We start from the raw sequence: 16,031 nt of genomic DNA, 5'->3' as shown, positions 1-16,031 counted from the left end.
GACGGCCGCCTGCCGCGGACCGCGTGGGGAGGGAGCGGCCCGGAGGCCGACCTCGCCGCCTCCCCCACCCGGGTGGCATCCCGCCGGGCAGCCCGGGGCCGGCCGCCCTCTCGCTCACCCCGGAGTTGGGCGAGAGGGAGAGTCGCCGCCTTGGCAGCATGCGCCCTCCCTCGGGACCAGGCTCGAGGCAAGAATGTGCTCCCGGTGCTCCCGGACCCGAGCCTACTTGTCGCCTCCTCCGGCTCCCGGGAAGCGGGCAGCCGAGCGCTGCCACCCCCGGGAGGACGGTTTGCCCGGCGCCCGAGCCCCGCTTCCCCCACCCGGAGCCGAGGGAGGGACGCGCGTTCCAGTGCTCGCGGTTGCTCCCCGCCGGCGGTCCGAGAGGCGCCCGCGATCCGGGCAGTTCTCGGTCTGGCAGTGTGCACGGCCGATTCTGCTCACCCGTCTCCTGCGGGGAAGTCTTCTCCCTCTTCCGCTGGCAGTTTAGAAAGAGGCAGCGTTCCCCTCACCTTTAAGGTGCTCAGCTGTCTGGAAAGGAGTGCAGGGTAGTACTTTTTCCCGTTGCCAGACTAGAGAGAAGGTCTCCGCCTGTGAGATCTGTTGCAGGAGGGCCTTTTCTGGGATTTGCAGCTCCTGTATGCTGGGGGTAGGGTGGAAGTATTGCCAAGCAGTGGCTTGGGGTGGCCTCCCAGCTCTTTTGTCAGTGTTTTCATTGTTACTGTCATTCACGGAAAGGGGCAGCTGGAGATGGCATCAGCACTTTTGCTCGGCAGCTTCACCAGTCTCTAGTCGCTCAACACCAAGCAGGTGCTGGAACTACCTAACGAATTAGATTAGGGTCTGAGCGAATTTAGTCTTCTGTCGACACTGTCTACAAACATTTTAGAGCTCTTTATGTAAGAAAGCCTAGGGACTTTACCTTTAATAAACGTTTTGTTAGGACGACTGTTTTCTGGGATTACTTTCAGGAGTCACATTTCTGGTAAGTTAACGAGGAAAGTTCTACTGTGATTCCTAATAGTTTTCAGTCATTTGGTATTGGCTTATCAATAACTGGACCTAACTTTAATGTGGATCGCATCATGTTTCCGTTTGTAAATAGTTGGGTTGGGTAGTGACATGGTTTGTGAGACGACAAAGATTTGGAAGAAAATTCATTTCTCTGAAGTTGCTAGACGGGCTCATAAATATATGCACTTTCCTGACTTCCTGAAGATGTGCTATGTTAAGAAGACACAAAAGAATCATAATGATTGGATTTGCAAGCCTAACAGGTAGCTGTCGTTTTGTACTAAGCAAATGATATTTGGCTTTCCTTCATGGTCCTAAAGTACTTCATAAGCATTTAATCAATTCCCACAGCCTGAGAATGTCAGTTAAGCTTTTCTTGTTCAACATATGGGGATGTGCCCAAGACTCTGTACTAGCCAGTGGCAGAACGGGAATTGAGAAATGGGAGTCCCTGGCTCCTGGGCTTGTCCTCCATTAAATGCATTATTAATATTCAATTTATCAATGCATAATTGTCTTTTCTGGGTTACAAGTCACTAAGCTGCTTCCTTCAATGTGTTTTGAAGGGTTAGAAAGTCTCAGTTTTCACTTTCATGGCCATCTTCTGATTTATTTCTTTTAGTTTTGTTTTCTATATCTTTCTAGATGTGTTTTATACTTTTTTATGTAGTTTGCCTTGAAATTTGGGCAAATGATTCTGGAGGAATTTTTATAGATTCTTGAATATTCTTAGGGTAGTAAAATAAGACATGGTTCACACTTTGGACTTGAAAAGACGTCTTCAGTAATGTTCTCAATTATAAGAAGAAACCTTTAATTCAGCTCAAAACATTCTCTGATTACAGCTATTTATTAGTAGTGAATGAAAATGAACTATTTTCTTTTTCTTTTTTTTTGGTGTAAGCACAGTTTTTTTTTTTTTACAGTGTTTTATTAGTTTCAGGTGTACAGTATAGTGATTCAACAATTCCTAAAATGGACTATTTTCTTAAAAATTTGAAATGCAGTCTTATTTCCCTAAATTCTCAATGAAATCAATAATGCCATTTTGATAATGTGAATTGTTATAGAGAATGTTATTGTTAAAAAAATTCAAAGCAAGTGTGGCGTGTGTGTGTGTCTATATGTGTGATTTTAAACTTAAGTAATAATAAAGGGTGAATTTAAAGCAATGTAGTTGTAAAAGGTTATTTTGTATTTTAAAAATAAGTGAAGTAAAAATAGGTAAGTAAACTTTGACTTGGTCTAGTAACTTATTTAACATTATTCCAGTGTACCTACGTTGATAACATTGACCACTGGAAAAATTTTACTTGTGTTATTGTTTCCCCTAGTGAACTAGCCCTAAAAACTTGAGTAATAGGAGAGACAGATGTGATTGTGAATTGTCTTTCTATCCTTCCTACAGCATTCAGATCATGTGCATAGAATTAAAGTATTTGGTTACTGTTATAAGTAAGGGTGAAATCACATTTGCTTCAGTTACATAGCTAGCTCAGGAAAAAAAAAAAGTGTGTGTGTGTGTAAGTATATATGTTACATATATACACATGTAGGTCTTCACGTTTATTTATCTCTTGTTATATGCTAGATCTTTTGATAGAAGTATAAATTATTCTGTTTTCAAAGAATTTACAGTTTATTTGAAGTAAGTCATAAGACAGCAAATAAATTTTGGATAAATTGAGATAGTGTTTTTAGGAGTTCTGAGGATTATGGAATCACTTCAGGGTAGGATTTGAATTGTGCTTTCAAGGAATGGTATTTAGGTAGGTTAGAGAGGAGAAAAGAACATTGGGGAACACCACAACATACAGAGGCAAATAATGTAAGTAGGTCAGTTTAATAAGAATGGAAGGTTCAGACTGGGTATAGTTCTTGAGCCTGGAGTAGTAGGTTGGTGCTAGAGAGTATGGATGCCTATGAGTGCTATGCATCATAGTGATTTGACTTATTCAGTAGGCAGTCAGGACCAAGGGAGAAGTTTCTGAGTATGGAACTAATATGGGAGTAGCATTTTAATCTCCTAGGAAGGTTAATCCTCACTTCTTTACCTGTGTATAGCAGGGATCAGCAAACTATGCCCACAGCCCAGATCCAGCCTGCGGCCTTTATCTTGGTCAAGTCTACTAGCTAAGAACTGTTTTTAATTTTCAAAGGGTTTAAAAAACAAGCATAAACCAAGAAGTGCAGTAGAAACTGCCTGTGGCCCATAAAGCCTAAAATATTTGTTATTTGGCCCTTTACAGAAAAATATGCTGACCTCTAGCATAGGTTAGTGGTTCTCAAAGTGTGATCTCTAGACGAGCAGCATAATGTATCTGTACTCTGTATTTTCTCTATATTTATTATAGCTTTTATTTCATTTCAGGCTCTTACTGTCTTCTGTGAAGACAGTTATAACTGCCTCCTAACCAGCCTTCTTTCTGCCAGCCTTATCCTCCTTCAGTTCATCCTCTACATCGCTCCCTGAATAATCTGTCTGACCACATAATTCCTTTGCATAAATCTCACTGATCCATCTTGCCTTGGAAAAGGTCTGAATTTCTTCATGACTTGGCATCCTCCTATCTCTTTGGCCAACTCCTTTTTACCCCATCCCAGTCCTTGTTTTTACCATGTAGCCGCTGCAATTGTTTCTTTAAATACACTGTGCTTTTACTCAAGCTGTTTGCTCTGTTGAAATGCACTTTGCCTGGATAATTCCTACTCTTTTAAAGACTCAGGTGTTCATACCTCCATGAAGGCTGTCCTGATGCCTGACCTCTCCCAGGCTGTTTTCGCTGTTCCTTTGTACTTCATTATGTTCTGTGCGTATCTCTGTACATTCATTTGGTTATCTGTATGTGTGGTTGTTGTCTTCTTTTTTTTTTTTTTTAAGATTTATTTATTTATTTTAGAGAGAGAAAGAGGGAGACAGTGTGCGTGTGAGTGAGGGGAAGGGCAGAGGGAGAGAATCTCAAGCAGACTCCCTGCTCATGACCCATGAGATCATGACCTGAACCGAAACCAAGAGTTAGATGCTTAACTGACTGAACCATCCAGGTGCCCCCCTGTATGTGTGGTCTTCTATAAGGTTAGGAACTCCTTGAGGCTAGGAACAATGTCTCGCTCATTTTGTGTACCTTAAGTACTCAGCACAGATTTTGTACATAGTAGGTATTCAATAAGTATTTGAGTGAATGAATGTTAAAGTGCTTGGCATAAAGTAAATATGAACAAAGATATTGATTGTTTCAATCCTAAAGAGCAGTGGTGGTGATAAAGGACCATTGCTAGTTAAATCTCTGAGTATAGTATGGGTGAAGAATGTTGCTGGTGGGAAAGGATTAGAAATCCTGAATCACCAGTTGGGACCCCATTTTATCTAAGATTTTTAAAGAAGTATGACATTCATACAGAGAAGTGTACAACTGGATGAATTTTCACAAAATAAGCACATTTATGTAATCAGCATGCAGCTCAAGAAACATATCAGTACTGGAATCCCCAACCCTTACTGTGTTCCTTGTATTCTAACAGTAGAAAAGTCTTGTCTGTTTTTGAACTCTACATGAAATAGAATTATAAAGTATATCTGAATTTGAGCTGCTTCTGCACAGCATTATAATTATGAGATTAATGCTTATTGTGTTGTAGTTTGTTTCTTCTCATTGCTGTATTCTGTTATGTGAATATACCATAGCTTATCCATTCTACTGTTGGTGGACATTTGGTTGTTTTGCCGAAAGGAACATATTTATGTATGTATGTAGGCTCCATACTCAGTGTGGGCGTGGAGCCCAGTGCAGGGCTTGAACTCATGACCCTGAGATCCAGACCTGAGCTGAGATCAAGAGTCAGATGCTTAACCGACTGAGCCGCCCAGGTGCCCCTGCAATGAACATTTTTGTACTTTTTTTGGGGGGAACATGTATATGCATTTTTTTTTTAAAGATTTTTTATTTATTCATTTGAGACACAAGAGATAGAGAGAGAGAGAGAGCATGAGCAGGGGGAGAGGCAGAGGCAGAGGGAGAAGCAGGCTCCCCACTGAGCCAGGAGCCCAATGTGGGGCTTGATCCCAGGACCCTGGGATCATGACCTGAGCTGAAGGCAGACGCTTAACCATCTGAGCCACCCAGGCGCCCCCATGTATATTCATTTTTATTGGTTTTATACCTTAGAGTGGAATTATTAAGTCATGGTTATGATATGTTCATTTTTAATAGATTCTGCTAAAGTTTTGGAAAGTGGTTTTTTACAAATTTACACTCCTACCACCAGTGTACGAGAGTTCTAGTTGTTCTACATCTTTGTCAGCACTTATTATTGTCAGTCTTTTTATTTTTAGTTATTCTGGACTGGTGTGTAATGGTATTGCATTATAGTTTTAATTTTATATTCCTGATGACTAATGAGGTTGAGTACCTTTTCATATTAGGGACCCTATATTATTGGCCATTTGGATTTCTGGTTTTGTGAAGTATCTGTTAAGCCTTTTGCCCTTTTTCTATTAGGATGTTTACTTTTTTCATATTGATTTGTAGTTCTTTACATATTTTGGTTATAGTCTTGTTGGGTATATGCATTGCAGGTATATTCTACTCTGTAGCTAGCTCTTCCAGGATCTTGGTGTTTTGGTGAATCAAAGCGCTTAATCTTAAAGAAGTCCTGTTTATCAATTGGTTAGTGCTTTTTTGTTTCCATTTATGAAATCTCTGCCTGTATCAATGTCATGAAGTTACTTTTCAATGTTTTCTTTTAAAAGCTCTCTTTACCTCTCATATTTAGATCAAGAATTCATTTAGTTGATAGCTGTATGTGTATGGAGTAGGTACATTACATAAATTTTTTTGTTGAACTAAATGTAGATACAGAAAAAGTATACAAGTCAAGTGTACAGTTTGATAAATATTCACAAATTTAACATACTCTAACCTGTCCTTTAGATCCAGAAATAGAACATTTTCAGCATCCCAGAAGAATACATTACATTTTAATGTTTTTGAAATTGATATATCTAAGTTAGCTATTTGTATCCAAGCATGTATTTAATGTGGGGGCTCCTCCCCCCAAAAATGGTTGTTATATTGGTGGTACATCTTATAATTACTGGTGTCCTAGAATTGAGGAAATGTATCAAAGTCAAATGATTTCAAAGAGCATTCTTGAAATGTTTCTATGATCTATATCTTAATTGCACTTTTACTTTTTGAGTTGTTTTCATTCATTTTGCCGTATTTCTAAACATTTAATAAAATACATCACAGTTCTGTAGTTGGAAAACCACAATTGTTTTATTTTTGTGATATGTGCCTTGAGTTTTGAGTGTCAAAATAACATCCTGGTGTGTGAGAAATTGAAAAACTGACTAATAAAAATGTTCTTTGAAGAAAAGAGATTATATAATATTTAGTTTTAAAATTAACATTTTTAGGGGCGCCTGGGTGGCTCAGTCGGTTAAGCATCTGCCTTCAGCTCAGGTCATGATCCCGGGGTCCTGGGATTGAGCCACACATTGGGCTCCCTGCTCCACGGGAAGCCTGCTTCTCCCTCTCCCCTTGCTTGTGTTCCCTCTCTCGCTGTATCTCTCTCTGTCAAGTAAATAAATAAAATCTTTAAAAAAAATAAATAAAATTAACATTTTTAGGTTACTAATACGGTGTTTTGTGTGCTGATTTTTCTTTGCATTTCATCCTGCTGTTTTACTTGGAGAAAGGCAACACAAAGGAAGAACAAATTTAATAGGCAAACTGTTGAGATTATTGCTTGATTACCTCTGGCTGTTTCTCACTTTCCTTCTTTTTTTCTCATATAATTTCCAAATCAAAATCATCTTCTTTCCTAATTCCATGGTGTAGTTTGTATATATCTGTTTTTGAATTTTTGTCCATTTGAAAGACCAAGATGAATAACAAAAATGTCGTTCATTAAGGTTATTCCATAGGTACATTACATATATTTGTATATAAGCTGTAATCCTCAAAAGGATGCTACAAGCTTGGTATTATCTCCATTTATGGATGTGGAAACAATGACTCAGAGAGGTTGAATAACTTGTTTAAGGTGTAGTAAGTAAGTGGAAGAGTTGACTCCAAGGAGCCAGTCTGACTCCAGAGAGGTATGGTGAGATATACTCTCCCAAACCTTGAACTTCTCTGTTCCATCTCAGGTTTTTCTCAAACTTTTGACATTTAACGCACACTTGTATATAATTTATGGTTTATAAAGCATTTTCTCATGTATTTTTGACTTTCGCAATAATCCTGTGATTAGGTATAGGATAGGTAAGGCAGCCCGGGCTTTAATCCACCCCCTCCTTGCTATCTTATTGATGAGAAACTAAGACTTGGAGGAGGCTAAAATTGCCTGAGTCATGCTACTGGTAAATGGTGAGCTAGGATTTGAACATAGGACTTCCGGCTGAAGTCTGTTTTTTTTTTGAAGATTTTATTTATTTATTTGACAGAGACAAAGCGAGAGAAGGAACACAAGCAGGGGGACTGGGAGAGGGAGAAGCAGGCTTCCCGCCGAGCAGGGAGCCTAATCCTGGGCTCGATCCCAGGACCCTGGGATCACGACCTGAGCCGGAGGCAGATGCTTAACAACTGAGCCACCCAGGTATCCCTGAAGTCTACTGTTTTTTCTATTTGTAGTGATGCTGGAGTAAGAGAGAAGAATTATTTGGAATCAGTAAGCATCTCTATAATTGTTAAGTAAATATCTTAGATTATAAAATAATAAAACTGTGACTAAAAACACTTACGAATATTGAATATTATTCATAGAATATAAATACTGACAAAGGATTTTTTTTTTTTTTTTAATTACGCTAGTCCCAGGATTTGGTTTGGGCCTAGCAAAACTTTTTTTTTTAAGATTTTATTTATTTATTAGAGAGAGAGAGAGAGAGAGCAGAGCATGAGTAGAAGGGGGGCAGGGCAGAGGGAGAAGCAGACCCCCTCAGAGTGGGGAGCCTGATGCTGGGCTCAATCCCAGGACTCTGAGATCATGACCTGAGCCGAAGGCAGATGCTTAACCGACTGAACCACCCAGGCGCCCCGGGCCTGGCAAAACTTGACACTTCTGGAGAGGCTTTATTTAACATTCAGTGATTCAGTATTGAATAAACTGAGTTCTGTGTGAAACATACTGCTCTAAGGACTAGTTTTGTAGCAGGAGATGAAACAGACAAAAATCTCTAGAGTGTATGTTCTATTTGGAGGAGACAGACAATAAATAAGGTAAATAAGTAAAATACATAGTATGTTAGATACAGGAAAGTGCTGGGGAGAATTATAAAGCAAATAAAGCAGAGCTTGCTGGTGTGTAAAAAATTTTTAAGGGTGGGAGAGAAGTTCGCAATTTTTAAATAACATTGAAATTTTAAGTAACATTAAATAACTTCACTTGAATGACGTTTGAGTGAGGACTTGAAGTAGATGAGAGAGTGAGCCTTGCGTTCTAGATGATTTTAGGGGCCAAGATAATTTTAGGCTGAGGGTACTGCAAGTTCAAAGGTCCTGCGGCTAAAGCAGGCTTGGAGTGTTTGAGGAACAGCGAGGAGTCCTTTGCAACTGGTATGAAGTGACCTGGGACAAAGTAGTGTGATATGAGGTTAAAGGTACAAAAAGAAAAAAAAAAAAGTAAATGGCTGGAGCAGAGGCACAGAGGTGTTGTGGTCAGATAATGAAGACCATTGTAAGGACTTTTCTTGAGCAGCTTTTGGAAGGTTTTGAGAAGTTGATGACATGATCTAATTTAGATTTACTAGAATCACTTGACTGCTATTTTGGGACTTGGGGAGTGGTGAAGGCAGTGGCAAGGGCAGAACTAGAGAGACCAGCTGAGAGGAAAGCAGTAGTCAAGTGAGAGATGATAAAGGCTTGGATCGAGTAATAGCAGTGGAGGTGGGTAAGAAGTGGTTGGTTACTGGATAGAGTTTGAAGGTAGAGATGAAAGGATTCGCTGCCATACTTGAAAGTGGGGTGTGAGAGAAAGACAGGAGTCATGGATATTTCTTACGGTTTATCCCTTAGCAATTGCGGTAATGGAGTTGCTACCATCTGAGGTAGGGAGGACTTAGAAAAATATTGGGGGAGGCAGGTTAGGAAGTCAATTTGGATTGTTAAATTTTAAGGTGTTTACTATACAATCACGTGGGTACATGAGCCTAGCCTGGAGTTTAGGGGAGAGGCCTAGACTGGAGATGTAAAATTGGGAATTACCATTATATAGATGGATGGTTTTAAAGCCAAGTACCTGGGTGAAATCACCACAAGAATGAGAATAGCTGGAAAAAAGTTCATGACCTGAGCCTTAAAACATTTCCAACCTGAAGAGGTTGGGGAGATGAGGGAGATGATGTAAGGAAGACAGATTAAGCATCTCATTAGGTAGAGAATAAGATATCGTGGGAGCCAGGTAAAGAAAATGCTTAAAGACATCTCAGCACAGTTTATATAGATTTGCCTGGGTGTTTTTTCTTTGACATACACATTTAAGTCTGGTCTAAGCTGCTCTGGTCTTCGACATCTTTTATGGTTACCAGAGCTTCCTGATTGCCTAGTTTCCATTCGTTCTTTACACAGCAGAGAGAGGGAGATCTTTTATTTTTTTAAATTTTTAATTAATTTATTTTTTAAATTAACATATAATGTATTATTTGTTTCAGGGATATAGGTCTGTGATTCATCAGTCTTACACAATTCACAGTGCTCACCACAACACATACCCTCCCCAATGTCCATCACCCAGCCACCCCATCCCTCCCACCCCCCAACACTCCAGCAACCCTCAGTTTGTTTCCTGAGATTAAGAGTCTCTTACAGTTTGTCTCCCTCCCTGGTTTCATCTTGTTTCATTTTTTGAGAGGGAAATCTTTTAAATACATGAAGGAGATAATATTCTTTTCTCAAAACTCTCCCCTCATACTTAAAATCACATTCAGAATTCTTCCTGAGGTTTAGAAGGTCTTTCATGCTCTGACCTCCGCTGCTTAACTTTCTCATTTCATCTCCTACCACTTACCCTTTATGCTGTTCCAGCTGTTCTGGCCCCCTTACTGTTTCCCAAATATGTCAAGCTTATTCCTGCCTTAGGACTTCTGCAGGCACTTCATAAGATTGGCTAGTTCTGGCTGAGTAGCCAAGGAAAGGATCTTTTTATTGATCCCCTTATTTTGCTAGTTAAAACTAGGAGGAGAAATAGGAAGAGGTGAAAATGGGTGGGATAGCTTTTCCCAAAGTGTTCTGAGAAACAGTAGTCCCTGGAGATGCCTTTGCAGAAAGGCTTTATGGTCAGATAAGTTTAGGAAATGTTGCATCTGTTTTTCTCCCTTGGGCCCAGACAACTAACAATAGACTTGTTTTATGGCTCATTACATGGTCTGTCTTGGTGAATGTTCTGTGTTCATTTGAAAATAATGTATGTTTTCTGTAGTTGTTGGGTGGAATGCTTTCTAAATGTTAATTAGGTTAAGTTGGGTTATTGTATTTAAATCTTTTATATTCCTATTGATTTTCCTTATTATTTATGTTAATTCCTGAGAGCAGTGTTGAAATTTCCAACTATAATTCTGGATTTGTGTATTGTTTCTTTTAGTTTTGTTGTTTCATGTATTTTGAATCTCTGTTATTTGATGTACATGTCTGAGGTTGTTTCTCGAATTGACTGTTATTATGTATGTTCCTCTTTATATCTTGTTCTGAAGTGTTTCTTGTTTTATATTAATAAAGCCAGGCCAGCTTTCTCCTGGTTAATGTTTGCATGGTACATGCTTTCCATCTGGGTCAGGGGTCACTGAAACTACCTTCAGGTTTGATGATTCCTTAGAAGGACTCATAGAACTCAGAAAAGCTGTTATATTTACAGGTATGGTTTATTACAGAGAAAGGATGCAGATTAAAATCGGGGAAAGGAAAAGGTGCATACAGTGGAGTACCAGAGAAAACAAGTGTAAGGGTCCAGTTGTCCCCTCAGTGGAGTTACTCTGACAGTGTTTAATTCTCTCATCAGTGATGCATGACAACAAGAATGAAGTCTTGCCAGCCAGGGAAGCTCACCTGGGCCTTGGTATCCAGGGTTTTTATTGGGCGGGGTGGCGGGGGGTGTCAATCTTTTAGGCATGGAGCAAGGTTGTGACTTATCTCAACTGATCAGTCTCCAGCCCTCCTGTCTTTTGCAGTGCCACAGTGTGGCCCAGGGTACCAGGAAAACAAAAACAGGCATTTACCGTAAATCATATTATTAGTGTGAACTATCTAGCAAGGCCTTAGGTATACAAAGACACTTTTTTTATTGTGGTAAAATATACATAGCATAAAATTTTCTGTCATACCAATTTCTAGGTCTACACTTCTGTGGCATTAAGTACATTCATATAATTTGCAACTATGACCAACATCCATCTCTGGTATGTTTCCCCAGCTGAAAGTCTGTACCCATTAAATCCTAACTCCCCATTGACTCCTCTCCTCATCTCCTGGCAACCACCATTCTACTTTCTTTATCTATGAATTTGCCTATCCTCGTGTCTCAGTTAAGTGGACTCATAATGTTTGTCCTTTTTGTCTTGCTTACTTCACTTAGCATGTTTTCAAGGTTAATTCATATTGTAGCATGTATCAGAATTTTATTTCTTTTTAAGGCTGAATAATATCCATTGGGGACGCCTGGGTAGCTCAGTTGGTTAAGCGGTTGCCTTCGGCTCAGGTCATGATCCTGGAGTCCCGGGATCGAGTCCCGCATCGGGCTCCCTGCTCAGCGGGGAGTCTGCTGCTCCCTCTGACCCTCCCCCCTCTCATGTGCTCTTTCTCTCTCATTCTCTCTCTCAAATAAATAAATAAAATCTTTAAAAAAAATATCTATTGTATGTCTATACCATATTTTGTTCGTTCATTCATCTATTGATGGACAGTTGGGTTGTTTGTACCTTTTGGCTTTGTGAATAGTACTGCTATGAATGTTGGTGTACAAGTATCTGCTTGAGGCCCTGCTTTCAGTTGTTTTGGGTATCTATCTAGGAGTGGATTTGCTGGGTTATATGGTAATTCCATGTTTAACTCTTTGAGGAATTAGCAAACTGATACCCACAGCAGCTTCACTAATTCCTACCAGCAATACATAAGGATTCTACTTCCTTTACATCCTTGTGGACACTTGTTTTTTCCTTTTTTTTTTGATAATAGCCATCCTAATCAGTGTGAAGTTGTATCATTATGGTTTTAATTTGTATTTCTCTAATGACTAATGATTTTTTTAAAGGTTTTGTTATTTGAGAGAGGAGAGAGCACACGTGAGCACGAGGGAGGGGAGAGGGGGAGAGAGAGAGAGAATCTCAAGCAGATTCCCCACTGAGCGAGGAGCCCATTGAGGGGCTTGATCTTAAGACCCTGAGATCATGACCTGAGTCAGAATCAAGAGTTGGATGCTCTACCGACTGAGCCACCCAGGTGCCCAGCATTACTTCTTTTAGCACTTTATAAATATTCTATTGAATTTTGGCTTGAACAGCTTCTGAGAATTCTGAATTTTTTTTTTTTAAATATTTGTTTCTCTCAACAAGTGGTTTTTCTTTTCTTGTGGTTGCATTAAGATTTTTTTTAACTTATTACCATTTTCTTCCTATTTTATCATCATGTATGTGCCTTTGAGTAATCTGAGTTTATCCTTTTTGGGATTTGCCAAGTTTCTTGGATCCATGGGTTATAGTTTGCAGCAAATTTAGAAAAATATTCTTCATAATCATTATTACCTCAAATATTTTTTCTTTTTACCCCTTTGTTTTCTAGACTCCAGTTAAAAGTATGTTAAATAGCTTGATACTTGTCCTTTAGTTAATTGGGAATTATTTTTTTCCTTTTTTTCTCTCTGTGCTTCCTTTTGGATAATTTTTTTTTTTACTTTGTTTTCAAGTTCACTGATTTTTTTTGTCTTGTGCAATATCTGAATTTGCTTTTAATTCCATCAGTGACATCTTTTAAGTATAAAAAGTTAATAAAATAGCTGGTAGTTTCACCTGAATATTTTCTTATTAATTATTTATTACTGTTTTGGATTTTTCAGGTGATGAATTTATTTATAGGTTTAAAAAACATTTCTGTATTGTGTCCTAGAAATCAGATTGGCTAATGCTTATTCTTCTGGCATAAGTTTTTAATTGCTAGCAATACTGTTTTGCCTCAGAGCTAATAAAAAGAGTAAGCTTTTTTTTCTTTTTCTTCCCCCTGGGATCAGGGCAACCTAGAAATTGAAAATACATGTGAATTGTAGCTTAATATTGGTTTAGGATTATTTTCTTTTAAATTAAATTAGATTATAAATTTAAAAATATTGTGAATACATTCAGACGTTTTAAAAATTAAAGGATTAAGAGGCTCATTACTATGCCACCCCTATATGTTTCATATTCCCCTTCTCTCATAGGTATGTGCTTTTATCAGTTTCTTGAGTGTCCATTGTTTTGTTAAGCATATACAAGCACATATGAATATATTATCATTTCCTATACCTTTTCAGCAAGCAGTATAGTATATTATATAATTGTTTTATACTTTTGTACTTAACAAATTTAATAATTTTTTTTAAAGATTTTATTTATTCATTTGAGACACAGAGATACAGAGACAGAGAGAGAGAGAGCATGAGCAGGGAGAGAGGCAGAGGGAGAGGGAGAAGCAGGCTCCCCACTGAGCCAGGAGCCCGATGTGGGGCTTGATCCCAGGACCCTGGGATCATGACCTGAGCCGAAGGCAGACATTTAACCATCTGAGCCACCCAGGCACCCCACAAATTTAATAATTGAAGGTATTTTTGTGTTATAACATGGAGAGTCATTATTCTGCCTATCACACCTTCTTTTTTGGTTATTGCTTATTCTGGTTCTTCAAAGGAAGATAGTTATGGTGCATTCAGTAAGGTGACCCGGAGTTGAATAGCTAAATAAAATATCATTAGATCTCCAACAGTTATTTTCAAACTTTTCAGTGTCAGAGTCCCTTTATACTCCTCAAAGTGATTGATTACCTCAGCTTTTTTTTTAAAAAAATGTGAATTATATTTATCAATATCCGCCAAATTAGAAACTAAAACTGAGAAACTTTAAAAATATTTACTTTTAATTTATTTAAAAAATAATAAAACCCATTACATGTTAATATTAATAGCATTTTTAATGAAGTAACTTTATTTTCCAAAACAAGAAAAATATGAGAGATTGGCATTTGTTACATTTTTGCAAATATCTTTAATGTCTAGCTTAATAGAAAACAGCTGGAGTCTTATATCTGTTACTGCATTAATTTTGTTGTGATACATTGTTTAACCTGAACCATATCAAGAAAATCTGTCCTCCTACAGATATGAAATTGGGAAAGGGCAGAGTATTTTAGTGGACTTCTCAGATAATTGTGGATATCCTTTTATGATACTATACTAAAACTGAAGTTGTAGTTTTTAAAAATTGTTTTATTGAAATACAGTTGACATAGAATGAATTGTACATATTTAATATACTTGTGAGACTGTCAGCATCAAGATGGTATGCTTCTAAAGGCAGTTTTAGAAAGATTAATTCCAATCTGGAATTTGAAATCCTAGCAATGAAGGTTTTTTTTCTTCAAAGATTTAATTATTTGAGAGCGAGAGTGTGTGAGAGAGTGAGAGAGAGACCGTACAAGTGGGAGGGACAGAGGGAGAAGGAGAGAGATTCTCAAGCAGACTCTGTGCTGAGCATGGAGCCCAACGTGGGGCTCAGTCTCATGACCTGGAGATGGAGACGTGAGCCAAAACCAAGAGTCGGACACTTAATTGACTGTGCCATCCAGGTGCTCCAGCAATTAAGGTTTTATACTCTTTTCACTAAGATCTGTCTGTCTTCCACTTAAAGTGGATCTTTCATCCGTGCAGAATTTTTATAACACTGTGCATTAGGAATTTGGAAAATATTTGTTCCTTGGGATATGCTGATCTTGCAAATGTTTACACATTTTATCATTCATCGTTAAAGAATCACATTTGTTAATATCACTATTCTTTTCAGAAAAGTCTATTTGACTTGGGAAGCTTTTAAGCCCGTAATGGTAGAAACAAATTTTGCAAAATTTCAGTTTTCTCAAGGCTTGAATTCATAGATATACTGACAGTTGTTTTCCTTGATGTGATAGGCTCACTGTTGATTTTCAAGGAAATTCTGCTAAATACCCAGGGTTAAGTAACCATTATTTGTCAGTCATTCCTTCAAGAAAAATGGTGTTCCATAAAAAAATGGCTAGGTCAGCTTGCAACTCAGTCATGTAAGTGTTTTCCTTTGAGACAACTATCATGCTTTCCATTTCAGCACACAGAATATTGAAAAGTGTGTACCCAAGGGTTGAGATATAATAAACTGTGTAATATTTATAGCTGTAGCTCATCAAAGACTTTCCTAAATGGAACTGGCTTTTTTTTTTTTTTTTAAGTTTGTTGAGTGTGTGGTGGTAAACACTGTAATGACTGCTAATATTGTTTAGTGCCATTGCTAATAAGATCCTTAGCAGTTGGGGCACCTGGGTGGCACAGTCGTTTAAGTGTCTGCCTTCAGATCTGGTCATGATCCCGGTGTCCTGGGGTCGAGCCCCATGTGGGGCTCCTTGCTTGGCTGGGAGCCTGCTTCTCCCTCTCCCTCTGCCGTTCCCCCCTGCTCATGCTTGCGTGCACTCTCTCTCAAATACATAAAAAAATCTTAAAAAAAAAGATGCTTAGCAGTTTTACCTACTTTTGAACCATCAAAGTAAATGCCAATACAGTGAAAGAAGCAAATAATATTTTTAGTATTATGAAAATGATTTTAACTTGGTGGACCTTCTGAAAGGGTCTTGGGGATCCCCAGGAATCTGCAGATGTTACTTTGAGAACTGCTGGTTTATAGAAATCCTTACCTTTTCCTTGGCAATTGTATTAACCACCAACCCCCAATTCTCTATTGTAGTGACTGTCAGTCTTACTGTTTATCTTCATACACACTCCCCCTGCCCCCAGTATACCCTGTACTATATTAT

General features: G+C 38.6%; 1 protein-coding gene across 4 annotated transcripts in view; it reads left to right on the top strand.

Annotated features, from left to right (window-relative positions):
- MEMO1 (mediator of cell motility 1) overlaps window positions 1-16,031 on the top strand; it is a 119,854-nt gene that overhangs the window by 1,356 nt on the left and 102,467 nt on the right. The gene's annotated exons all lie outside the window — the stretch shown is intronic.

Source organism: Neomonachus schauinslandi, chromosome 10, assembly GCF_002201575.2.
Source record: "Neomonachus schauinslandi chromosome 10, ASM220157v2, whole genome shotgun sequence".
Classification (NCBI taxonomy): Eukaryota; Metazoa; Chordata; class Mammalia; order Carnivora; family Phocidae; genus Neomonachus; species Neomonachus schauinslandi.
Note: the sequence above shows the minus strand (reverse complement) of the source record. Positions and strands in the feature narration are given on the sequence as shown.